Source organism: Symphalangus syndactylus, chromosome 8 (assembly GCF_028878055.3).
Source record: "Symphalangus syndactylus isolate Jambi chromosome 8, NHGRI_mSymSyn1-v2.1_pri, whole genome shotgun sequence".
Classification (NCBI taxonomy): domain Eukaryota; kingdom Metazoa; phylum Chordata; class Mammalia; order Primates; family Hylobatidae; genus Symphalangus; species Symphalangus syndactylus.
Genome location: NC_072430.2, coordinates 142,916,043 through 142,943,767, shown reverse-complemented (window position 1 = coordinate 142,943,767; position 27,725 = coordinate 142,916,043). Strand labels below are relative to the sequence as shown.

Sequence of the window (27,725 nt, the reverse complement as noted above, 5' to 3'; positions counted from 1 at the left end):
CAGACAGTTGCTCATTAGACAAACTACTTACAACTACTTACACATGGGTGGTAAGCTTTTAGCATGGATGTATGAGAAGCTGGACAGGATGAGGGCTAACTGCCCAGACTGGGGCCCAACAGATCTGGGGTAGCTCCTACCTCTGGGACTTACTGTCTATATCATCTTGGACAAGGTAACTTTTGGGCCTCATTTTCCTAACCTAGGAAATGGGTATAACACCTATCTCATCTGTAGGTGACCGTATTAAATAAAACATGCAATTCCTTAGTCATGGTAAGTGCTCTATAAATGTTAGCTGTTCAAATCATTATATTGTCTATAATGAGTAATTATTAATGGTAAATGTCTATAGGAGAAAAAATGCATACAGAGCAAAATATCATTAAATGTTAGCTACTTTTACAGATAAACATGAATGTCCTTGGAAGATGAATGAGAAACCCTCTTAGAATTATGTGTTAATCCAGGGTGAGTGAGCTTGGCATGAGCCCCAATGGGTCACTGTGGTCAAGGCAAAAGATCAGAGCACAAAACAACGAAATCTTCAGACTGGCCTTTCTGATGGACCTTAAAATGGTCTGAAAGTTGATTTTATTAGTTGGGTTATTCTTGTCATACCCAACTAAACCAGAGATAGGGTTGAGGGGAAAAAGCACTCAGGGCACCTGCTTCAAGAGTTAAATTTCGGCCAGGCTCGGTGGCTCACGCCTGTAATCCCAGCACTTTAGGAGGCCCAGGCGGGCAGATCACCTGAGGTCAGGAGTTCAAGACCAGCCTGGCCAACATGGTGAAACCCTGTCTCTACTAAAAATACAAAAATTAGCCAGGCGTGGTGGCACACACCTGTAGTCCCAGCTACTTGGGAGGCTGAGGCAGGAGAATCGCTTGAACCTGGGAGGCGGAGGTTGCAGTGAGCCAAAATCGCACCACTGCACGCTAGCCTGGGCGACAGAGTGAGACTGTCTCACACACACACACACACACACACACACACAAATGTTTAAGAGTTAAATGTTTCAGAAGCCCAGTTGCTGAAACAGCCTGCTGTAACCCCAAGACCAGTTTTACCTAGAAGCCACTGAAACAACCCTCTGTGACTCTAAGACCAGCTTTACCTACCACTGTCACTCACCAATCCCAGCTTGCCAGCTCCCCAAAACTTTTCTAGTGCCAATGAGTTTTCTTCCAAGACAATACGTAACCTTTCTCTTTCTGATAAAACTCCCAACCTGCTCTGTTCTTCAGACATGCCAAAGACCATCTGGTCTGCGTGTATACCCCAAATTGTAATTCTTGCTTCCCGAATAAAATGTTTTAAATTTCAAGATTTGTCTCTATATTTTATTTGACTTCGACAAGGGAAATATTTATTAAAATCACCTGTTCACTGAAGGGTGGCAGACTATCTCACCTAAAAATATGCTACTTTGGCAGGAGCATTATTTTGAGCTAAAAGCACTTATAAAACAGCGGTGCAAGAAGGCCAGTCTGACTTCCCCCTTTCTTCTTACAAGCAGCCAATGAAACTCCCATGTAGCAGATGCCCTCCTTGCACCAAAAGGAAAGAAACATTCTCATCACCAGAGGTGGGTTTGAGGCCAAAAGAATTCTGTACAAACAGACTTAGCAGTCCACGGAAAAACTGGCTTTCACGAAACCGGTCCCCGGTAGCAAAAAGGTTGGGGACCACTGTTGTAGAGTATCTAAATAGGGTCATGGTACTCACCCTTGTTCCTGGCTGTAGTAGAAATATCTCCAGCCACTCACTATTACATACGATGTTGACTGTTGACACAGGCGTTTTCTCCCTCTCATGAAAAAGAAGTATTTTTCTATTCCTAGTTCACTACAGGTTTTCAGTATAATGGATATTGAATTTTACATGAGTCATCTATTTTTAAGAGAAAGTACACTGACTAGTGATTTTATCCGGTTCAAGAATAATTTCTTGGTTAAATGTAAGGTAAGTAGTCAACACTTAAAAGATGCTACAGGCCAGGCGCGGTGGCTCACACCTGTAATCCCAGCACTTTGGGAGGCCGAGGCGGGTGGATCATGAGGTCAGGAGATTGAGACCATCCTGGCTAACACGGTGAAGCCCCCGTCTCTACTAAAAATACAAAAAATTAGCCGGGCGTGGTGGCAGGCACCTGCAGTCCCAGATACTCGGGAGGCTGAGGCAGGAGAATAGCATGAACCCGGGAGGCGGAGATTGCAGTGAGCCGAGATCGCACCACTGCACTCTAGCCTGGGTAACAGAGTGAGAGTCCATCTCAAAAAATAAAAATAAAAAAAGAAAGAAAAATAAAAAGCTACAACTGACTTGAATTTCTTAAACTGAAATGACTGACTCTTCCCTGGCCATGGCTACATGAAGAAGGAAAAAATACTGGAGAAACTACTAAGGGAACAAGACACAAATATATTTATCTAATAGGAAACACAGTGGACAAAATGTAGTAGAAAACTAACAAACAGTCAACCCCAAAGATGGCAGGAAATGAGCAAAAGAGGAACAAAAATCATAAGGGGAGATATGTGAAACAAAGAGCAAGATGACAGACTTAAGCCTCCCTATATCAACAACTGCACTAAATGTAAACAGACTAAATTAGAACACCATGCAAAGAATAACAACAGGAATTCACAAAAAGAGAGATGCAACTAGCACAAACAAAAAGTTATTCACCTCAATTTGCAACATGAAAAGTAATAAAACGGGTTTAGCTCCTAGCAAGGAATCCAAAATCAATTAAGATGTCCAGTGTTTGCTAGAATGAGGAAATGAACACATTCAGGTATGGGACAGAAAGATGTTGACAATCTAGACGACCCAAGATTCTACTTCTGAGATTTACCCTTAGGAAATGTTAGAGAGGTGCCAAAAAATACGTGGGCAAGATTTTTCATCTCAGCATTTCTAATTATAGCAAAAGCCTGTACCCACACCAACACCGAAGTCAGCAGGGGCCTAGGGAAACGCCACGGTGTATCTGTGCAGGGGGACAGTGAGCACTCACCTGTTGGATGGTGACTGACAGACTCAATGCAGATTGTTCATTAATAGGTAGTTTCCAAAGGCCTATGCAGGACAGCACCATTATGTGCAGCCACACACTCACAGTACTTACTAAGCACCTAATGTGTGCCAGGGCCCGGGCCCACTGCCCTTGGGACTCTCACAATCTAGTCAGAAAAGAGACCCGCAAGTTTAATTCAAGTTGCCAATGAGATACCAAGGAGACGGGGGAATGGAAGAGGAGCCCCACACGGTCTGGGTGGTAGGAGACTGCCTGGAGGGCAGCCTACAGCAGGTGGGCCTATAGTGGGTGAGTATTCCAGATAAAGGGCAGAGCTGGGTGCAGACTTCCTTGGAGGTGAAAACCACCAGCAGGTTCCAGAAGCCAAGGGAAGGCTGCAGGCTGGAGGGCAGTGTGCAGAGACAGGCAGGGAGGTGGCTGGAGCCGAGAGTGGTGAGGATTTCGGACTTGATCCTATGGGCAATAAAAAGCCAACGAAGGGATTTCAGCAGCACGGAAACCTAATAAGATCAAAGTTTTAGTAAAAACACCTGGCTTCCAACTTGGGGGAGAGAGAGAGGAGGCAAGGAGGCTCTTGTGACCAACCATCCAGGGAACCGATGGAGGCAGGAGAGGGTGGCAGCAGGACTGGAGAGAAGCATGCAGGCTTCTTGCTTTATAAGAGGTGGAGGGGCAGGGAGGGAGAGGTGGGACTCTCTTGAGCAACTTGGGGGACAGTGATGCCCTATGCTGAGCCAGCAAAGGAGGTCGGTCTGGGAGGAAGCTGGTGACACTTGACTGTAAGCTGCTGAGCCTCAGACATCTATGGGGTGCCAAGGGAAGACGTGCAGCTCCCAGGAAAAGGCCTACCTGGAGGCAGACATCCACATGTCCTCCATCCCCCCTCATCCTCCCCGACCTGCTGATCTGAACACACCGTTTCACCGCCTCCAGATGCAAATGACAACTTAGGCTGTTATATAAAGTTCTTGTGTTGCAATGTTTCCTTTACAATCATGAAATTTTTCTGGATTCTTTCAACATTTAATGTTGCAAAAGTTTGTGGCCAATCTGATTTTTGTCCTTTTATCAGCTTTTTTGGCTGCGTCCTTTGTAGCACTCTTTTCTTATCCTTGACAGTCAATGATTCCACCAGGATGTGCCTCAGTATCATACTGGTACTTTTTAGCTGATACTCAAGGAGTGCCTTCCTGTCTGCATACTCAGGTCTTCCATGCAGGAGAACCACCGTAGCATCTGTTTCGCCTGTTTTCGTATCCTCCTTATGAATGCCAACCATCACACCCAGGCTCTCTGTCCCCTTTCTGTCATCTCCTCTCTCACATGTCCCCATGGCTTTGGTGTTTCCTCCATATTCTGGGAACGCTTCCCAAGTTTGCCCCAAACATCACTGGTTGGTTATTCTGTTGTGTCGATTCTGCTTCTTTACGGCTTCAGGTAAATACTTTGTTCCTATGATCACATCCGTGTGCCTCCATAACAGTCCCTCCTTGACTCAGCATGCTCCTCTTCCCCATCAGTGGCTTCCTACCCGCCAGCCCCTTTCCTCCTCAGCCTGTCTTCATGTCATTTTTTTGCTTTTCGCTTAATCATTGGCATTTTTTAAATTCGTAGAGCATGATGAACATATTTACAGAAGTATCACACCCCACACCCACGAGGAGCTTTCCTCAAAGGTCCCCATCAGTTCTGCTCATGTAGGGTGCTTCATGAACCCTCTCTCTGCTCACTACCTGGAACAGTGGTGCAAATGAATGTTTATACCCATTTCTGAGGATCCCATCAGGGACAAGTGCAGGGCAGTGGCCCACCAGGGTGGTATCTACAAGGGAACTTCGGTCCATCTCTCTTCAGTGACTGCAGGAACCCCTGGCCAGCATCCTTCCACACAGTGCTGCTTGCAGGCACAGGACTGGCCCCCACCTTCCCGGCTTCCAGTGTGGTAGCAAGCCTGCCTGAACCTGGGAGCTCCTCAGGGCCCACTTCCAAATGCCACTGAGCCACGGCAGGGAACAAGAATCAAAGAGCACCCCACCCACCACCCATGCCTATGGCCCCTTCCAAGGGTATCAGTGGGGTTCAGTGGGCCCTACAGGCCTTCCTCGAATCCAGCCCCATCTGCAAGTCCCAAAGAAACTTTTTTAAAGTTTCTGTAATGTGGGTACAACCCTCACTGGTTTTGCCCCATTTTTATGTTCCATTCATTTCACTGGGATTCTGAGAGGGGGAAGATAAACTTGGGTTCAAGCTACCCTAGCTGACCCAAGAGTTCCATGGAAACAGAATTCTGAAAAAATAAATAAATAATTTAAAAAAAAAACCCAAGCATCCTACCCAAATCCTGTCATTGTGGCAAGAAAAATAGTTGCTATTCTGTAAATAGGACAGATGAAGCCTTTTGAGAGTATCCTCAGGAAACCAAAACAAATGAGTCAGACTCAATAGAGATCTGGAAAAATTGGTTTCAAGCACTCAAAAGAACTTAAGTCTCTATGGAAGATATTTCCAGGAAGGATCCTTGCTCTCCATCCTTGTTTTATGGCTACAGCACTCACATTTAAACATTGACTCACACACCTTCATGAAAATGAAGGTTGCTAACATGCTCTTACCTCATTTTCTTGCATTCTTCTAATCACTTTACAACAGTGTTTCTGTTATTTTGATTTTTCAGGAGTTCAAAGACGAAAAGGTGTGATACAGGCATTTCCTTTAAAATATTGTTGGGATCATCTCACCTTGGGGCCGGGGGTGAATCACAGGTAACTGAGGCTGCTCAGGGTGAGGCTGAGCTCATGAAGAGCAGAATCTGCTTCTTCCACAATAGCCTGGAAACAAGCCTCCAAGTCCATCCACACGCTCGAGAAGAAGATGCTGTGAGTGGCCGGGCTGGGCCACTGGGCCGGGCAGCAGTGCGTGTTTCCTATCGGTTAGGGGGATACTGCAAGATCTGCCTTGACTGCAGAGCTTCCTGTTCAAATTAGCCAAATCCAAGAGGACACTCCCACCACTCAGGGACCCAGGGGGAGAGGCCCTTCCCTTCCTGTGCATGAAGACACCATATTTTCTGGGTTTAACAGGATCAGTCGTTGTGCACAGGAATCAAAGGGCCCAGATAAGCAGCTTCTCCACCTGGTTCCTGCAGGGCTCGGAGAGGCCCTCTGAGAAGCTGGAAGGCACCGTAGGGATCCAGCTGCACATGAAGTCACCTGGGAGCAATTTTACACCCAGCACCAGCACCTGCCCAGAGACTGACCCTAACTGAGATGGGAGGGGCCTGGGCACCAGCATTTCAGAAACACTCTGTGGATGGTTCTAAAACGTAGATGTCTCTGAGCAGATGAACCTCTAAGCAAATTTCAAAGGACATAAGGTTGTAAAGTTCACTTTCTCTACATTTTAGAATCCCTTTCCATCTCATAGGCAGCAGCAGCAAAAGAATCTAAGTTTTAAAATGGACTTTAAAATTGTCTTTCTCCATCAATGCTGGAAATGCCCAGTGAGGGGATTATTCAATTATTTTGTTTTTTATTTCCATCTCTGTACTAATTGGATTTGCTATTTTAAATGTCTTACTAAAATATTAATCATTTTCTACTGAGCCTATTGCTACAGTATTTCCATATCATTCTGGCTCCAGTGTTATTATTATATATTTTGCCTTCTAAATTCTTAATATATTTAATCGCTCCAAAAACACCAGCTATAAAAGGCAGTTACTGGGCAACATGAGACCCACTCAACTGAATGGCTGGCATGTGAGCAGGGGAGGAAACCACCGTCTAAACCTACAGCAGGAAGTGGCCATGAGGTCAGAAGTCCTCGGCAGAAAACACGTGTCACAGAATTAATTATGAATAGAAGAAGTGAGTCTAAGGACTGGATGAGCAAAGGAAAATTCACACACAGGATGGTCAAGTTCCAAATACCCAAGCGATGGCACCATGCTGCCGCCTTCACACAAGCAGGTGTCTGTGGCTGCCAAGGCAGACAGAATGAGGAGTTCTGCTGAAGCTGGCACTCCTCACTCTTCCCTCCACTAGCATCCTGACAGCCAGCTGCATGGTCTCAGTCAGTCGCACCATCTCAGTCAGTGACCAATGCTGTGAGGATAGCAGAGCCGGGGTCAGAGATGGTGAGTGTGCGGCTGAGGCCCCACGCAGCTAGGTGGACAGGAAAGGCCTCTCTGAAGAGGAGACTTGTGGGCAGGAACTTGAATGGGGTGGGGGCTGCCCGGCCCGAGAGACGAGCAGCCTCCAGGTAACCTTGGACTGCAAGAAAACAGGCCCCCAGTAACACATGGACGACCAAAGAGTGAGTCGACAGGAAACAAGGAGAACAAGTCTGGGGTTCCGCTGAGCACCTGACACAGGGCGGTTGCATCACCATCGGTGCCAGGCTGCCTGAGGTGGGGACCGAACGCTGAGTCACATGGAGAGCACCAAAGAAGGACTGGACCCTCCGGGGCCTTTCTACTCCTGACCCACCTCCCCTGAAGGCAAGAGCAGAAGCAACCTGGTACTAGTCAACAATGACCGACCGCAAAACCGCTTGAGTGCCTCATGGTATTGGGTTTGCAAGTTGATGGTGAGTAAGAGGCTTCTGATCCAGCAGCCTGGGGCCTGGGGGGGTCCCGACTTTGGACCAAACTGGGGAGAAAGTGCCCAGCCTCAAAGTTCCCTTAACCCAGATTGCCCATCAGACTTAAACTGTTCTACGGCCCAGGAAAAAATACAGGGTCCCAAATTAATTTTATAAAATGGACATAACCTTGATTCTAAAACCTAAACACACTCTCTCTCTCTCTCTCTCTAAAACTCCAGGCCAATTCCACTTTAATATAGAGATGAAGTTCTATTTTTAAACGTCAGCAAATTAAATATAGTTTTATACTGGGTAAATAATAGATGATGGCCAGGCAAAGGTTATTTGATGAGTGTAAGAACTGTTCAACATTAGAAGTCTATTAACATAGGAACATCTCAACAGCTGCCAAAAAGACGGTTGTTAACCTTGTCATTCGTTTCTGACTGAATGCCGAGAACAGTGCCCAGCATATGGCAGGTGCCAGATGGCTGGTGAATGAATGAATGAATGCTAACTTTTAAAACATGATAATTTATAGTCATAAAACAAGTTTCCATTAGATTCTTAAAAGGCTAAATAAAAACTAGTAACTTAGGTGTCCAACTTAATAAATTTAAAAAGAAAAATAGTAGAGAAGGAAGAAAATTTAAATAAAACTGGTGATATCAATTAAAAGAAAAACAAAGATTAAAAAAAGAACAACAAAGCCAAAAGCCAGTGGTTTAGACAGACAGACAAATTTCTGGAAAAATATATTTAAAAAAAGAAAAATGCCTAAGTAAGTAATATTGGTAAAAAAAAAAAAAAAAAAAAAAAAAAAACTAAACTAAACTAAACTACATCCAGAGCAAATATTAAAGAGTTCTAACAAGAGCTTTTTTCCAATAAGCTTGAAAATTTTCAAAAAACTGACAGTCAAAATGGACTCGAAAACACATTTCAAAAAGCCTGAATACTCTCATAATTAATACGAAAATGAAAACAATGGTTTAAGTATTTCCCACGAAGAAACATCAAGGTCAGGTGGTTTTACATGTGAAGCTGTCAAATTGTCAAGAAATATATTCCAATCATATACAATCTCTTCCAGAACAGATAAAAACAAAGAATATCCTCAATTCATTCTTGACCTTGGTACTAAAAAAAATAAGGATCACACAAGAAAGACAAAATTATGGGTCCATTTCATTCATGAATATAAATGGAAAAATACTAATTAGCAACAAGACTCTTAACAGTGGATTAAAAATAATAATAATATACCATAACAATGTTGAATTGATCTCAGGAATGGAAGGACTGTTTCATATTAGAAAAGCTACAAGTGTCATATAGTGAATTAAGGAATATAATAGAATCATCTCAATCGACCCAGAAAAAGCATTTAGTAAAATTTAACACGCATTAATAACCAAGCCCCACAGTGGGGGGAAAATCTACAAAAACTTAGCCAGGCAGAGTGGCACTCGCCTGTAGTCCCAGCTACTTGGGAGGTGGAAGGATCACCTGAGCCTAGGAAGGCAAGGCTGCAGTGAGCCATGATTGCACCACTGCACTCCAGCCTGGGTGACAGGGAGGCCCTGTCTCAAAAAAAACAAAAATCAGGAAGGAAAGAAATGAGGTTACCCACAATCGCCATTACTATTCCTACTCTAGCAGAGGGCCTAGCCACAGAAATGCAACAGTAAGAGGGAATTAAATGCCTAAGACTGGAAAGAAGGAAATGAAGCCATCAGGACTTTCAGATGACACAGACAATGGTGCGGAGCTTGGGCTAAAGGCATGGACTCTGGGTGCAACTGCCTGGGCTTGAATCCCTCCTCTGACACTCACCACTCATACAGCCCCAGACACGTTCCTTATAACCTCCGGATGCCCCAGTTTCAAAATGGGTAACAACAGTGCCTGAATCTCACTATGACCTATGTCATTAGCTATCTTAGAACAGAGCCCGCACACCGTGTGCTATTAGGTGTTTGCTGCTATTACAGCAAAGAAAACACAAAAGACTCAACAGACACGTTTAAAGCAAACGGTTTCAAATGAAGCTGGTTATCAGTCAACAGCACTACTATCTACCAGCAACCAACAACTAGAAAACAATTTTAAATAAATATACAGTATTTATAATAGCAGATAAACTATAAATACCCACATATAAGTCTAACAAAAGATATGAACAACCTTAACAAATCAAATTATAAACATTCACTAAAAGACTTTAAAGCAAGTCTAAATAAATGGAGAGATAGTTTTGTTCATAAACACTCCAACTGAAATCCCAAGAGGGTTTTTCACGGCACTCAATAAGCAGGTTATAAGACGTAGATGGAAGTGGACAGGACCAATAATTGCCAAAACATAGTTGAAGAAGACGAATAAGGCGGCAGGGACCTTGCTACCAGACACAAGGCCTTGTTATGAAGCTACAGTCATTACAACAGGGTGGTATCAGTGCGGGCCAGTGGAGCAGCAAAAACTACAGCCTGCGGGCCGGCCCACCACCTGGATTTCTCTATAGCCCATGAGCTAAGAATGATTTTTATATTTATAAATAGTTGAAAACCCCAGTTAAAGGATAATATTTTGCAGCATATGAAAGTTATACAAAATTCACATTTCAGTGTCCATAAATAAATAAAGCCCTACTGGAAACCAGCCACGCTCATTCATCTATATATTGTCTGTGGTTGCTTTTTACACTACAATAACAAAGTTGAGTAGTGGCAAAAGAGATTACATGGTTCTCACGGCTGAAAATATTTACTACCTGACCTTTTACAGAAAAAGTTTGCTAACCTCTGAGGCAGAGAACACAGAAAGAGCTCCACGCATATGGAACTTTCATATTCAGCAGAGACAGCATTGCAGATCAATGGGGAAAGGAGGAAAAATTGGTTATCCATATGAGGAGAGAAAAAAACTACACAGGAAAATCAACTCCAGGTGGATTAAGCATGTACATGTCAAAACAAAGCTTTACTTTTTTAAAAAGAGTAAATATCTTTCTGACCTTGGAATACAGAAAGATTTCTTAACTGACTCGCAAAAAGCATTAACCATAAGAGAAAAGATTCAGAAGTTTGATTAAAATTAACAATGTCTTTAACATGTCATTGAAAGACACCATAAAGAAAGTGAAGATGAACTCAGCTCTGGACCAAGTGGAACTAATAGACATCCACAGAATTCTACACCACAGATCAACAGATATACATTCTTCTCAGCACTACATCGCACTTATTCTAAAATTGACCACATAATTGGTAGTAAAACACTTCTCAGCAAATGTAAAAGAGCAGAAATCACAACAAGCTGTCTCTCAGACCACAGTGCAATCAAATTAGAACTCAGGATTAAGAAACTCACTCAAAACCGAACAACTACATGGAAACTGAACAACCTGCTCCTGAATGACTACCGGGTACATAACGAAATAAAGGCAGAAATAAAGATGTTCTTTGAAACCAATGAGAACAAAGACACAACGTACCAGAATCTCTGGGACACATTTAAAGCAGTGTGTAGAGGGAAATTTATAGCACTAAATGCCCACAAGAGAAAGCAGGACAGATCTAAAATCAACACCCTAACATCACAATTAAAAGAACGAGAGAAGCAAGAACAAACAAATTCAAAAGCTAGGAGGAGGCAAAAAATAACTAAGACCAGGGCAGAACTGAAGGAGATAGAGACACAAAAAAACCTTCAAAAAAAATCAATGAATCCAGGAGCTGGTTTTTTTTAAAAGATCAACAAAATTGATAGACCGCTAGCAAGACTAATAAAGAAGAAAAGAGAAAAGAATCAAATAGATGCGATAAAAAATGATAAAGGAGATATCACCACCCATCCCACAGAAATACAAACTACCATCAGAGAATACTACAAACACCTCTATGCAAATAAACTAGAACATCTAGAAAAAAATAGATAAATTCCTGGACACATACACCCTCCCAAGACTAAACCAGAAAGAAGCTGAATCTATGAATAGACCAATAACAGGCTCTGAAATTTAGGCAATAATTAATAGCCTACCAACCAAAAGAAGTCCAGGACCAGACGGATTCACAGCCAAATTCCACCAGAGGTACAAAGAGGAGCTGGTACCGTTCCTTCTGAAACTATTCCAATCAATAGAAAAAGAGGGAATCCTCCGTCACTCATTTTATGAGGCCAACATCATCCTGATACCAAAGTCTGGTAGAGACACAACAAAAAAAGAGAGTTTTAGACCAATATCCGTGATGAACATTGACGTGAAAATCCTCAGTAAAATACTGGCAAACCAAATCCAGCAGCACATCAAAAAGCTTATCCACCAGTCAAGTCGGCTTCATCCCTGGGATGCAAGGTTAGTTCAACATACACAAATCAATAAACGTAATCCATCACATAAACAGAACCAACGACAAAAACCACATGATTATCTCAATAGATGCAGAAAAGGCCTTCAACTAAATTCAACAGCCCTTCATGCTAAAAACTCTCAATAAACTAGGTATTGATGGAATGTATCTCAAAATAATTAGAGCTATTTATGACAAACCCACAGCCAATATCATACTGAATGGGCAAAAACTGGAAGCATTCACTTTGAAAACCAGCACAAGACAAGGATGCCCTCTCTCACCTCTCCTATTCAACATAGTGTTGGAAGTTCTGGCCAGGGCAATCAGGCAAGAGAAAGAAAGAAAGGGTATTCAATTAGGAAATGAGGAAGTCAAATTGTCCCTGTTTGCAGATGACATGATGGTATATTTAGAAAACCCCATCGTCTCAGCCCAAAATATCCTTTAGCTGATAAGCAATTTCAGCAAAGTCTCAGGATACAAAATCAATGTGCAAAAATCAGAAGAATTCCTATACATCATTAATAGACAAACAGAGAGCCAAATCATGAGTGAACTCCCATTCACAATTGCTACAAAGAGAATACAATACCTAGGAATCCACCTTACAAAGGATGTGAAGGACCTCTTCAAGGAGAACTACAAACCACTGCTCAACTAAATAAAAGAAGACACAAACAAATGGAAGAATATTCCACGCTCATGGATAGGAAGAATCAGTATGGTGAAAATGGCCATACTGCCCAAAGTAATTTATAGATTCAATGCCATCCCCATCAAGCTACCAATGACTTTCTTCACAGAATTGGAAAAAACTACTCTAAAGTTCATATGGAACCAAAAAAGAGCCCGCATCGCCAAGACAATCCTAAGCAAAAAGAACAACGCTGGAGGCATCACGCTACCTGACTTCAAACTATACTACAAGGCTACAGTAACCAAAACAGCATGGTACTGGTACCAAAACAGAGATGTAGACCAATGGAACAGAACAGAGTCCTCAGAAATAACACCACACATCTACAACCATCTGATCTTTGACAAACCTCACAAAAACAAGAAATGGGGAAAGGATTCACTATTTAATAAATGGTGCTGGGAAGACTGGCTAGCCATATGTAGAACGCTGAAACTGGATCCCTTCCTTATACCATACACAAAAATTAATTCAAGATGGACTGAAGACTTAAATGTTAGACCTAAAACCATAAAAACCCTAGAAGAAAACCTAGGCAATACCATTCAGGACCTAGGCATGGGCAAAGCCTTAATGACTAAAACACCAAAAGCAATGGCAACAAGCCAAAATAGACAAACGGGATCTAATTAAACTAAAGAGCTTCTGCACAGCAAAAGAAACTACCATCAGAGTGAACAGGCAACCTACAGAATGGGAGAAAATTTTTACAACGTACCCATCTGACAAAGGGCTAATATCCAGAATCTACAAAGAACTCAAACAAATTTACAAGAAAAAAACAACCCCATCAAAAAGGAGGCAAAGGATATGAACAGACACTTCTCAAAAGAAGACATCTATGCAGCCACACGTGAAAAAATGCTTATCATCACTGGTCACCAGAGAAATGCAAATCAAAACCACCATGAGATACCATGTCATGCCAATTAGAATGGCAATCATTAAAAAGTCAGGAAACAACAGATGCTGGAGAGGATGTGGAGAAATAGGAATGCTTTTACACTGTTGGTGGGAATGTAAATTAGTTCAGCCATTGTGGAAGACAGTGTGGCAATTCCTCAAGGATCTGGAACTAGAATTACCATTTGACCCTGCAATCCCATTACTGGGTATATACCCAAAGGATTGTAAGTCATTCTGCTATAAAGACACATGGACACGTACATTTATTATGGCACTACTCACAATAGCAAAGACTTGGAAACAACCCAAATACCCATCAATGATAGACTGGATAAAGAAAATGTGGCACATATACACCATGGAATACTATGCAGCCATAAAAAAGGGATGAGTTCATGTCCTTTGCAGGGACATGGATGAAGCTGGAAATCATCATTCTAAGCAAACTATCACGAGGACAGAAAACCAAACACCACATGTTCTCACTCATAAGTGGGAGTTGTACAATGAGAACACATGGACACAGGGCGGGGAACATCACACACCAGGGCCTGTCAGGGGGTAGGGGGCTGGGGGAGGGATAGCATTAGAAGAAATACCTAATATAAATGACGAGTTGATGGGTGCAGCACACCAACATGGCACATGTATACCTATGTAACAAACCTGCACGTTGTGCACATGTACCCTAGAACTTAAAGTATAATAAAAATGAAAAAGTGGAGAAAAAACTTTTAAATGAATGTTATTTTAATGTGATTTTACTTCCCTTGACTCCCTCAACCCTACCATCTATTATTATTATGTTATTCTTCCACAAAACTATTTTTTCAAGAACTAGTTTAGGGATTTTGCATTCAATTCTGTAGTTATACTCAATTCTATATGCTTAATCAGTTTCAATAATCAATTTTAATTCATTTCACCTATACCAATGCTGCCCAACAGAAATATGCAAGCCATATATGTAATTTAATATCTTCTACTAGTTTCACTTTAAAAGTAAAAACAAGTGAAATTAGTTTCAATAAATTTTATTTAATGTGATACATACAAAATCATTTCAACATGTAATCAATATAAAAATTTCTAATGAGATAGTTTATATTCTTCTTTTCCAACATCATATTTGAAATCTGGTGTGTGTTTTACACTTAGAATATATTTCAGTTGGGATTCGTCAGTTTTCCAGTACCCCTACCACATGGGCGAGTGGCCACTGTGCTGGTCACCCCAGGCCCACACTCAGGCTTTCCTTAGGCTTAGGTTTGGGGCTTCATTTTGATGTTTGCTTGTCAATTTCTTAGTTATCTAGATATCTCGATTTTCTAAGCAATTTTTTCCCCAAGAAGAATACAAGAACAATCTTTTTTTGAGCTCTTGCATTATCTGGATGTGTCTTCCACTGTTTTTATGTATGAAATGACAATCTAGCTAAATAGTAAGAATTTTGGATCAGTTTCTTTCTCTCCAAACGCTGAAGCAACTGTTCCTTCTTCTTCTGGCATTTAGGGCCATAGAGAAGTCTACAACAAATCTGACTTTGGTTCTTTTCAAAAGAACCTATTTTTTCTTGATGTACAATATACTTGTAGGATTGTTTTTGGTTGTTCCCCCCATCCGCCCCGCCAAAAAAAAAAAACCACCTGATCTCAACAATACTGCCAATATTGTGAGTTCCCTTTTTACCTGGCACATGAAAGCCCTTTTCAAGTGCGGACTCATACAAGGTCAAGCTTCATGCTCTTTACGAAAAATACAAAGCACCTAATGGCAACAAAAGCCAAAATTGACAAATGGGATCTAATTAAACTAAAGAGCTTCTGCACAGCAAAAGAAACTACCATCAGAGTGAACAAGCAACCTACAGAATGGGAGAAAATTTTTGCAACCTACTCATCTGACAAAGGGCTAATATCCAGAATCTACAATGAACTCAAACAAATTTACAAGAAAAAAACAAACAACCCCATCAAAAAGTGGGCGAAGGACATGAACAGACACTTCTCAAAAGAAGACATTTATGCAGCCAAAAAAACACATGAAAAAATGCTCATCATCACTGGCCATCAGAGAAATGCAAATCAAAACCACAGTGAGATACCATCTCACACCAGTTAGAATGGCCATCATTAAAAAATCAGGAAACAACAGGTGCTGGAGAGGATGTGGAGAAATAGGAACATTTTTACACTGTTGGTGGGACTGTAAACTAGTTCAACCATTGTGGAAGTCAGTGTGGCGATTCCTCAGGGATCTAGAACTAGAAATACCATTTGACCCAGCCATCCCATTACTGGGTATATACCCAAAGGACTATAAATCATGCTGCTATAAAGACACATGCACACGTATGCTTATTGCGGCACTATTCACAATAGCAAAGAGTTGGAACCAACCCAAATGTCCAACAACGATAGACTGGATTAAGAAAATGTGGCACATATACACCATGGAATACTATGCAGCCATAAAAAATGATGAGTTCATGTCCTTTGTAGGGACATGGATGAAACTGGAAAACATCATTCTCAGTAAACTATCACAAGCACAGAAAACCAAACACCGCATGTTCTCACTCATAGGTGGGAATTGAACAATGAGAACTCATGGACACAGGAAGGGGAACATCACACTCCGGGGACTGTTGTGGGGTGGGGGGAGGGCGGAGGGACAGCATTAGGAGATATACCTAATGCTAAATGACGAGTTAATGGGTGCAGGAAATCAACATGGCACATGGATACATATGTAACAAACCTGCACATTGTGCACATGTACCCTAAAACCTAAAGTATAACAATAATATAAAAAAAAGAATGTTGAAAAAAAAAGAAAAAAAAACACACTTTCGATGTCGCATTAACTGAGATAAGAAAGCTAGTAAACTTCGTTCTTATCACATTTTACTTAGAAATCTATATTACTGTCCAAATGACAAATGTCCAAATTGTGACAGAAAACCACATTACAAGAGAACCATGCCCGTTCCCTAGCACTCAGAGGCCTCATGATGGGCTTAAAGCACCCCCTGGTGTTAGCATGGGGCTCACCAGAGGCCACAGCATGAAAAATGTCCGTAATTCCCCTAAATGCACATAGCTTCATTTTTCACTTCTGGCAAGTGCTTCCCCACATTTTATCATTCATTCCCTTCCACTTCCCCCTTTCTCTTCTAACTTCTGTTCAACTGGCGATGAAATTCATCTCTTCAACAGTTGATGACATGCACTTAACGTCCACTGCTATGCTAGCCACGAGAGGGAGATGAGAGGCACTGGTCTTCACCTTATGAGATGCCCATTCCAGGGGAAAGTCAGTAACTGATCTTCCCTCCTGAGCCATTTGGTCCTGAAGCCATGAAGTGGGCAATGCCAGGGAAGCATGTGCACTAGGCTGGGGGTGGGAGAGCCTGGGTTAGGGAGAATGGAGGCAGCAGCCCAGCACAGGAGGAAGAGGGCACCCACAGGGCCAGGGAGGCCAGGTCAGGAGGGCATAGACATTTGCACATACACATGTATACACACATACATAGTCATGCACATACGCATATATCACAGACATAGCCATGCATATATGCACATGTACACATGCATGCATAGACATGCACACATATACATGTATACAGACACGCACACATACGCATACGCAGACATGCACAATACAGACATAAACATACACACATGCACACATACATAGACATTCACATATATAGACATGCACACATACACATGTATACACATGCACACTTACACAGACACACATACACATTCACATATATACACACATACAGACATGCACACACGCATATATACACAAACACAGACATGTACATTTTCCCCCTCTAGCTCTGTTCACTGAGATTACCTGAGAGCTGAACCTCCAAAAGTGGCAAACACTCCATTCTCCAATCAAAGGACCCAGGTCTCCTGGGGAAATGGCTGATTCTGGGGCTGGAGCAGGCAAAGAACAGGATGAGCCTGAAAGCAAGAACAGCTCAAAGAATGCTGGGCGCAGGCTGAAAGGACACAAAGCCAGCTTGAAGGAGCTCTCCAGAGCCAAATCTGAGGCCATCTACTCATGAAAATCATGACAGTAAGAGATTATAGCCCACAGAGTCCAACTGGAAGGCACAAGCCCATAATGATACAAATGAATGATTAAACTTAGTGAAGCACAGGGTACTTCGATTGTACAAAGTACTTCCTCCAAAATGCTAGTAATTACAAAGAGAAAAGGAGTGGCTTGACTGCAGAGAAGCTGGCGGCAGCATCCTCATCGAGAGGCCACAGAGAGTGTCTGCAGGCAGGAACAATCTGAAACCTTGAACCACTCAGCAGGACGCGGCAAAGGCAGCACAGCCTTGTTTCTGGAAGGTTTCGGCCCAGGATGCAAAGTCTGACTCTAATCACAAGGAAACACCACACAAACCCAAACCGAGGGCCAGTCAGGAAAATAACTGTACTGTTCAAAACTGTCAAGGCCAAATCAAGGGAAGAGCACAGACTGTTTGATACTGAAAGAAACTTACAAAACACCTAACTCATTCTGGACTGGATGCTTCTGCAACAAAAAGCGGCAGAGCCAGAAAGCTCCCGCATGGAAGACAGTGGAACGCACTCCACTTTTAATATCACTATCATTAATCTCTGAAGGATCTGAAGTTCCCAAAGTGTCTTTCACAAGTGAATGTTTTGCCTGCTTCGAAACCTGCTTTTCTTAAAAAGCTAATTTTAAAATTGTTAAAAATATATATTTACTTTAATTGCTTGGTCTGGTTATTACTATTAAAATAACAGCATTATTTTCTATCATTTTTTACTGTAAATGAACTCTACTTGTAGTACAATAAAAGCTTTGTTAAGCTACCTAGAAACCTAGTCGGAACCCAAAATACTAATATACAGAAATTACTCCCAAGTTTTAAAAACTAACATGGTGTATCACGTAAGAGTATAGATACAGTGTATTTTATTTACAAAGTATTTATTAATGTCCAGGCGCAGTGGCTCACACTTGTAATCCCAGCACTTTGGGAGGCCAAGGCGAGTGGATCACCTGAGGTCAGGAGTTCGAGACCAACCGGGCCAACATGGTGAAACTCTGTCTCTACTAAAAATAAAAAAAAATTAGCTGGACATGGTGGCAGGTGCCTGTAATCTCAGCTACTAGGGAGGCTGAGGCAGGAAAATCGCTTGAACCTGGGAGGCGGAGGGTGCAGTGAGCCAAGATCACGCCACTGCACTCCAGCCTGGGCAACAAGAGTGAAACTCCGTCTCAAAAAAAAATTATTAATAACAGCATCTAAAATAAATGTATTTCTACTTTATTTTCATTTTTTTCTTTAAGGGATTTAAGAATATTCCTGAAAATATAAAACTTACATAGTGCAAAGCTTGGTATAATACAAGCCCTTCACTAAGTGAATGTCAGTCCTGCCCTCTGTGACAAGTATTATAAGTATTATCAAGAGGCTTTATTAGTCTAAAAGGGGTCACATCTGGGGATGGAGGAAGTCTACTGGCCAGAAGAAACCATACGGAGATTTCAATCAGAAAAACCTTAATAATATTCCAGTATGAAAAATTATATATGCATCACTGCTATAAATAGGAAATCGAAGCATTTTAATGCCAAGAATTTTAGTTTTTCTTTACTCTAAAATATCCCCTATAATCCATACCCTGGAGAAAAGTAATAAAGTTGTGCCATTGTTTCGTCCATTTCAGCTCTCCTGAGCCTGCTTTACCCACATTAAATTAAAAACTCAATAAAACCTAATTCATTCAGCCAAGTCCTGTTCCTCTAGTGACAGCTCTTCACTGGAAGCTGCTTTTCAGGTCAGAAACAGACAGCAAGGAATAATAGATGGGAACTAGAAAAATACATGTGTGTCTCACAACAATAAGCACAAGTGAATATGTTTTGGAAAGGACAAAAATACTAAGACTTTTTAAAAACACAAATTTCCCTTTTTTTCCAAAGGGAAGCTGAAGAAATATGGAATTTAAGGATTAAAATAATCCTCAAAATAAGTTGCTCCAAAAAAAGAAGCTCAACATGCACATCCCGCACTGAGACAGGGAGGCACACGCTCCGTGCCTGGGGCGTGCTGGAGCCGCGCATGCTGCTCCCTCCTGCGGTCAGAACCTGTGCTTTGGGGCTAGATAAGAGTTTGGATCCAGGCTCTGGAGTGCAAGGCCTTGGGCGGGGGACTCTGACTCTCCTAAGCCTCAATTTCCTCACAGTGAGTTGTGGTGCAGGTGCAGGAGGCCATGCGTGGGAAGCCCTGCACAGAGAGGGCTCGGTGGCGCAGGCTCTCAGTCCCACTGCGGTCTCTCCCGTGTCCCACAGTCTCTCTGAGAAAGCTCAGTCCCACGAGGAGCAAGAGCTGTCACAGCCACCGCCACATGCTAAGGGGACCCCAGCCCATGCCAAGAGCGCACCAAAGGCCCAAGCCCACTTGCTCAGCTAGGTCATTTCTAAACCATTCCTTTCAAGGCCTAATGACTAACAGATTTTAACAATTTCATGATGTCTCACTGGGTAGCTTCTAAAGTCTTCACACCTCTTCAAACTAGTGAGATCCACATCTTCAGTCTTCTGTTGCAGGGCGCTGAGGCTTCCGGAACTTGTGCCACATCCCCTTTGATTTCTCTACTTACTGCTCTCCAGATACCTCCTACACTTCTCTCCACTGAGCTGGGGCATTGTTTAGTAGTCAATTTGACTAAATTCTATTTAATACTAATCCTTATCTACTAATTTTCTTTTCTTTTCTTCTTTTTTTTTTTTTTTGAGACAGAGTCTTGCTTTGTCGCCAAGGCTGGAGTGCAGTGGTGCAATCTCAGCTCACTGCAACTTCTGCCTCCCGGGTTCAAGCGATTCTCCTGCCTCAGCCTCCTGAGTAGCTGGGATTACAGGCACGTGCCACCACGCCCAGCTAATTTTTGTGTATATTTAGTAGAGATGGGGTTTCACCTTGTTAGCCAGGATGGTCTCGATCTCCTGACCTCGTGATCTGCCCACCTCGGCCTCCCAAAGTGCTGGGATTCCAGGTGTGAGCCACCACACCCAGCCTCCACTAATTTTCATACTGGGGCTAACATAACATCATTCCCTCATATATCCATTAATGTGTCACAGTGAGTGTATTTAAACACCAGGGTCTACACTACTTAGAAACTGAATTGACATCCAAGACAGGCTGTCAAAACCGATCGAACTAAAGTTTTTTTTATGCAAAGCACAGAAAAGGGTACTGTAGAAATTAAGACCAGAAATAACCTATCAGGCCACAACTGACTAAAATCTAAAAAACCGAGAACATAATATGAATTTCAGTGACATTTTCAGTAAAAATAAAATCTTTATTGATTATCATTCGCTGAGTAATCATGAACCAGAAGATAATGGGCATATCAATTTGGAAATGTTTGTGACAATACAGCTAAACACATTTTTATAATAAAATTTTCTTAGGCCATTTATATGTGTATCTTTTTTTTTTTTCAGGAAAAGAACTCCTATTTTATCCTTATCATGAACTTTATTTGTCTATAGAGAAAAGGCCTATCTCCTCCTAATTATCTTTATAAAGTTCATCTACATGTAATATTTTAATGGCTTCCAAACCATTTTTGTGGTCTATAATACATCCATGGCATATGTTTATAAATATTTTAAATGATATAGCTGGTGCCTGATTTTTCTTTTTTTGAGATGGAGCCTTGCTTTGTCGCCCAGGCTGGAGTGCAGTGGCGCGATCTCTGCTCACTGCAAGCTCCACCTCCCAGGTTCACACCAGTCTCCTGCCTCAGCCTCCCGAGTAGGTGGGACTACAGGCGCCCGCCACCACTTTGTATTTCTGGTAGAGACGGGATTTCACCGTATTAGCCAGGATGGTCTCGATCTCCTGACCTTGTGATCTGCCCGCCTTGGCCTCCCAAAGTGCTAGGATTACAGGCGTGAGCCACCGCGCCCAGCCGGTGCCTGATTTTTTATAAGATAATGGGGTGGTAACAAACTTTATATCCAAAACTTAAAATCTCCAGCCTCCATATTGTAAGATACTGCATTCAGAGATTTTACTTGGGAACATAAAACTATCACTTTATTTCTTTAAAAACAAAAACAAAACCTCTAAGAAACAAACAAAAAACCCCACCATATAACCCTTCATGATTAGAATCAATTTCAGTACTTCCCAATGTAACTATTTAAGTCTTACCAACAGAGTATGTCTCTTTTTATTTTTATTTATTTATTTATTTTTATTTTATTTTTTTGAGACAGGTCTCACACTATCACCCAGTCTGGAGTGCAGTGGCATGAGCTTGGCTCACTGCGGCCTCAAACTTGTGGGCTCAAGCCATCCTTCTGCCTCAGCCTCCCGAGTGGCTGGAAACACAGGTATGCACCACTACATCTGATTGTTTTTAATTTTTGTAGAGATGGTGTCTTGCTATGTTGCCCAGGCTGGTCTCTAACTCCTACGCTCAAGTGATCTGCTTGACTTGGCCTCCCAAGTGCTAGGATTACAGATGTGGGCCACCATGCCTGGCCCATTTTTATTTCTTTAACAACAATTTCAATGGAAACAATATTCCTAGCAAAGGAAAAATCCAATAATACTAGGACCAAAAATATCCAAACTAAAAATACTGTTCTCAGGTGTAGAATTTCAGGTAAGGAGAGATTCTGAATAGCATTGTCCTGAAAGAGTTATAGTATTTGTGATGAAATTGCACCATCTACCTACCAAAAAAAGAAATTTGAGGATCTATTCCCATCACCAAAGTGAAATAATTTAAGACTCAAATCCCTGACTTTCATCAGCAATTTAGCTAAATACTATTTGTTATATGCCACTGACTTTAATTAAAACATAACTTGTTCACAATAAGGTCACTGTATCCATCAGAGGCATTTAAAGATACAAGAAGTTCTTATATTCCCAAATAAATGCCTCTTTCAGACAGTCATCCATGCTAGTCATTCTAGCAATATTTGCTTGCTTATTACAACTTTCTTTCAGAATGGCAACAAAAAACATATACGCAGGTCAAATTCAATACATGCCCACGTGCTCTCACCAGGACAAGATATGGGTGTGACCTCTAGCAGTCCCAGAACAAGGCACTGTTTACATGATCAAGAAAGTAGAGAAGAGAGCAGTCACAAAACCTTAAAATCAAGAGAGAAGGAAATCTACAAAAAGAAGTACTCCAATAGCTATTTCAAAATAAAAAATTTAAATGAAAAGAAAAAGCATCTAAAAATCATATTTATTAATAATTAGATATAAGATGAAAAAGAGAAACAAAGGGAAGATCATGTAAAAGGAGACTGAAAAATTAGGAGTGAGAAATACTTAAATAGTTTAAAGTGAGTGAACAGTCTTTGAAATTGTTGGCCATTAGCCTAAAGCATCTTCATATATAAACCTTTAGAAAGTGTAAGAAACACTGTAATAAAATGGTTCTTTTGATGGTTTTTCAAAAACTTCTTCATAAACCTGAAGAAAGAAAAAAAAATGCTGGCAGGAGCTAATATCTTACTATTAACAAAGTTTATATTTCTTCTTGAAAAGAGAGCAAAAAAGTCAGGATAATGAAGAAAATGCTTAAAGCAATCTGATTCACATATTTATCCTATAATGTATTATTCAAGTCCATTAGTACAATAAGAAATGGCTTTACTTCCAATGCAACTTCAAAGACAGGCTGGAGAGAGGCCCAGATTACAAACATGCATTTCTTTAGCATTGAAAAAATCCTCCAAAAAAATAAAAAGTATCAAGACTAAGGAAGGGCACACCACAATTTATGTGAAAAGCAGAGAAAACACCTGTTTTGTATTTTTTTAATGAGACAGACAGAAAATAAGCAATTACTATGATAATATGTATAAATCGATAATGATGATAGATTCAGCATACATGCTTTGAGGATATATTTTTATTTTTATTTATTTATTTTTTTTGAGACAGAGTCTCGCTCCGTTGCCCAGGCTAGAATGCAGTGGTGCGGTCTCGGCTCACTGCAACTTCCACCTCCTGGGTTCGAGCAATTATCTTGCCTCAGCCTCCTGAGTAGCTGAAACTACAGGCGCACACCACCATGTCTGGCTAATTTCTGTATTTTTAGTAGAGACGGGGTTTTACTATGTTGGCCAGGCTAGTCTTGAACTCCTGACCTCGTGATCCACCCACCTCAGCCTCCCAAAGTGCTGGGATTACAGGTGTGAGCCATCACACCTGGCCTGAGGATATATTCTTACATTTGCCTCTCTGTGAAATCAACAAGGGTATGTGGAAGCCTGGACCTGAAGTATGTCTAGAAGCAAGCAGCTTTGCAAGCACTTTGAAACACAAAACTGACCACCAAAGAGGCCACATTAAAAGTCTCATCAATTCCAAATAATCAATTTCATTACATTAGATATTATCATTAAAAAGACGTTTAAAAATCTTTGTGTAAAAAACTAAAAAAAGAATCCCAACCGCCCATATGTTAAAATTGTAACAAAGTACTTCATATTAAAATTCAAGAAATTTTTAATATTCAATATCAAATTCAATATTCAAGGAATTTAGAAGTCAAGGATAAACCATGCTTAAAAGGAGCTGTGCAATCTTAAATATATGTAGGTTTAAAATGACAAAGGCTCAAAATAAAGGAGCTGTGTGTTTTATTCAAGAGACTAGGAAAAGTCAATGCCCAAAGAAATTAAAAGGAAAGACAGAGTAGAAATTAATCAAATAAAAGTGAATATCTATAAAACTGAAAGTAGATTCTTTGCTAGAGAGTGTTTATTTTAAGTTTTTTCAAAGTCTCACCAAGAAATAAAAAGACACAAAATTTTGGGAAGAAAAGAAAAACTAAGTATAGATAAGATATTTTAAAATCATAAAGGCTACTTCAAACATCTTTATGCCATGACTGTAAGACATGAATGAAATAAACAATTTCCTAGAGAAACACTGTGGAAGAGACAGCTGGTCGACCCTGTTTCTGATCTCCGCTTTGGCAAAGCTTCGCACCACTGTGTGCGGCCCACATGTGAGACGTGTGCTGGGTCCAGGAACCCTCGGCCTCTAGCCAGGGAGGCAGCCTCTTCCACTTATCCATGTGCCTTGCAAGCACTACCATTTTCTGAGCATGGCAGGCACTGAGAAAATTTGACATGTTCTAGTTTGTAATAATGGAATTCCTGATTTCTGGCTATGCAAATGGATGCCTAAAATAGAGATTTCACTTCATGGTCTCCTTTGTGACTAAGTTCTAGCCAACATAATGTAAGCAGAAGTGCTGCACAACTTCCAGTAAATATCCTGAAGGAGGAGGGCAGGCCTTCTCCTTCCTCCCTTTTCTCCCTCTTGCTGGCTGGAAGCTGAAGCTATGCTGGCCCGTGAGGCACCCTGAGGAAGGGAGGTCACATCATGCTGTGGAGGAATGAGGCAGAAGGCGTCGGGGTCACTGCCACCTGGATGGCTACCTCTAGACTGACCCATGAGATGAAACACTTTATACCTCATTTAAGCCACTAATGTTTTAGCTTTCTTTTGCTTGCAGGTAAATCTAAACCTAAAGGATTCAAACATTAATTACCAAAATAAGTAAGAAAAAGCAGAAAAATGGAATATAACCACTAAGGAAGCTGACTTAGTAAAAAAAAAAAAAAATAGTTTGAAAGGACAGCTAATAATATTAAGATGGTGACACTAAGAAAAGAATGAAAAGAGGAGGAACTAGCAAAGGACAGAGAGAAGGGGGACTGGCCTGGCAGGAGGGGCGCCAGAGGAGAGTGCTGTCCTGGAGGCCACACCAAGGAGGGAGGGAGTGGCCAACAGCATCAAATGCTGTCGCAGGACACAGACATAACCAGCAGATATAACAACTGAGAAGTCAGATGACCCTGCTGAGGGCAACTCAGGCAACTCGGACTAAGGTGGAGAGCCAGCGGCCTCCCTGGAATGGGGTTAGGAGAGAAGGGGAAGAGGTAGATTGTAGACAGCAAAAGATAAGCGATTATTTTAAGGCGTTTTGCTACAAAGACAGGCAAGGCAATGGAGTGGAAGTTAGTGGTGAAAGTCAAGTCAAGAGAAGATCAATACGATTCCAGTCAAAATCACAACAGGGTTTTTCATGGAACCACACAAACTGATCCCACAATTATATAAAGCCATAAAGACTTACGCACAATCAAGACAACCTGGAGAGTGCGGGAGGAGTGGAGGAACATTTAGAGAGGCTTTCCCAGAGGTAAAACCATAGTGCTGAAACAAGGAGAGACACAGCAGAGCCCGGAAACACGTGGCGCCTGGGCTCCCTAGAGAGGTAGGGGTACAAAGGCGGGGTAAGGAAGCCTAGGCTGGCTACCACACAGCAGAAAATCACACTTCCAGACCACGCAGAGACCTAGACGTGAAAAAGAAAACTAAACTAGAGACTACCTTTACAACCAGGACAGGATAGCTTTTTCAGACCAAATCAAAAATAAAGGATAACTGCACCTTAAACTCTTGGCCAAAACAAAAAGAAAAATAAATAAATAATGTATAAAGAAAAAGGCTGTTTAAATTTTACATCAAAATTGAAAAGTTTGGCCAGGTGCAGTGGCTCACTTTGGGAGGCCAAGGCAGAAGTATCGCTTGAGCCTAAGAGATCAAGACCAGCCTGGCTAACATAGCAAAACAACCCTATAAAAAATATAAAAATTAGCCAGGTGTGGTAGCGTGTGCCTATAGTCCCAGCTACTCAGGAGACTGGGGTGGGAGGATCACTTGAGCCTGGGAGGCAGAGGTTGCAGTGAGCTGAGATTCAGACCACTGCACTCCAGCCTGGGCAACAGAGCCAGACTGTTTCGAAAAAAAGTTTTTTAAATAAAGAGGCAAAGTCAGACAAGTGATAGACTGGAAAAATATTTACAACATGAGACACAAGGGTGTCATTATATATTATATATACAACCATAGGATAGATATTCAACATCATTAACCGTTAAGGAAATGCAAATTACAACTATGAAAAAAAATTTTTTTGAGATGGAATCTCACTCTGTCCCCCAGGCTGGAGTGCAGTGGCGCAATCCCGGCTTACTGCAACCTCCGCCTCCCAGGTTCAAGCAATTCTCCTGCCTCAGCCTCCTGAGTGCTGGGACTACAGCCATGTGCCACCATGCCCAGCTAATTTTTTGTATTTTTAGTAGAGACAAAGTTTCACCATGTTAGCCAGGATGGTCTCAATCTCCTGACCTTGTGATCTGCCCTCCTCGGCCTCCCAAAGTGCTGGGATTACAGGTGTGAACCACCACACCCGGCTGAAAAATTTTAAAGTTTGACCGTACGTAGTGCTGACGAGGATGTTAAGGAACTGAAACTCTTATACACTGCTGGTAGGAATGCACAATGATACAACCACTTTGCAACACAGTTTGGCAATCTCTGTTTTTGTTTTTTTGTAGAGATAGGGTCTCCCTATGTTGCACAGGCTGGTCTTAAAATCCTGGCTTCAAGTGATCCTCACACTTCAGCCTCCCAGAGGGCTGGGATTACAGGTGTGAGCCACAGTATCCAGCCCTATAGTCTGGCAGTTTCTTAAAAAGTTAAGCACACACTTACCGTATGCCTCAGCAGTCCCACTTCTAGGTACAACAGTCCTATCCCCACCCATAGTTTCACTTTCTGCAGTTTCAGTTGCCTACAGTCTGAAAATATTAAATGGAAAATTCCAGAAATAAACAATTCATTCATAAGTTTTCATTTGCATGCCATTCTGAGTAGTGTGATCAAATCTTGCTCTTCTGCCGAGGACATAAATCATCCCTCTGTCCAGTATATATACACACTGTACACACCATCCACCTGTTGGTCACTTAGTAGCCCTCTCAGTTATCAGATAATCTAGACTGTGGCAGTATCCCAGTGCTTGTGTTAAAGTAACCCTTATTTTATTTAACAATGGCCCCTAAGTACAAGAGAGTGGTGCTGACATATTGTTAAAATTGCTCTGTTTAATATCAGTTATTGTCCATCTCTTACTGAACCTAATTCATAAAGTAAATGTATCATCGGAACATATGAAAAAACAATGGTATATACAGGGTTTGGTACTATCCACAGTCTCAGGCATC

The 27,725-nt window shown here is 41.6% G+C and overlaps 1 protein-coding gene across 11 annotated transcripts in view; it reads right to left on the bottom strand.

Annotated features, from left to right (window-relative positions):
* The window catches only part of TRAF3IP1 (TRAF3 interacting protein 1), an 80,227-nt gene that overhangs the window by 12,106 nt on the left and 40,396 nt on the right, over positions 1-27,725 (bottom strand). The window lies entirely within an intron of this gene.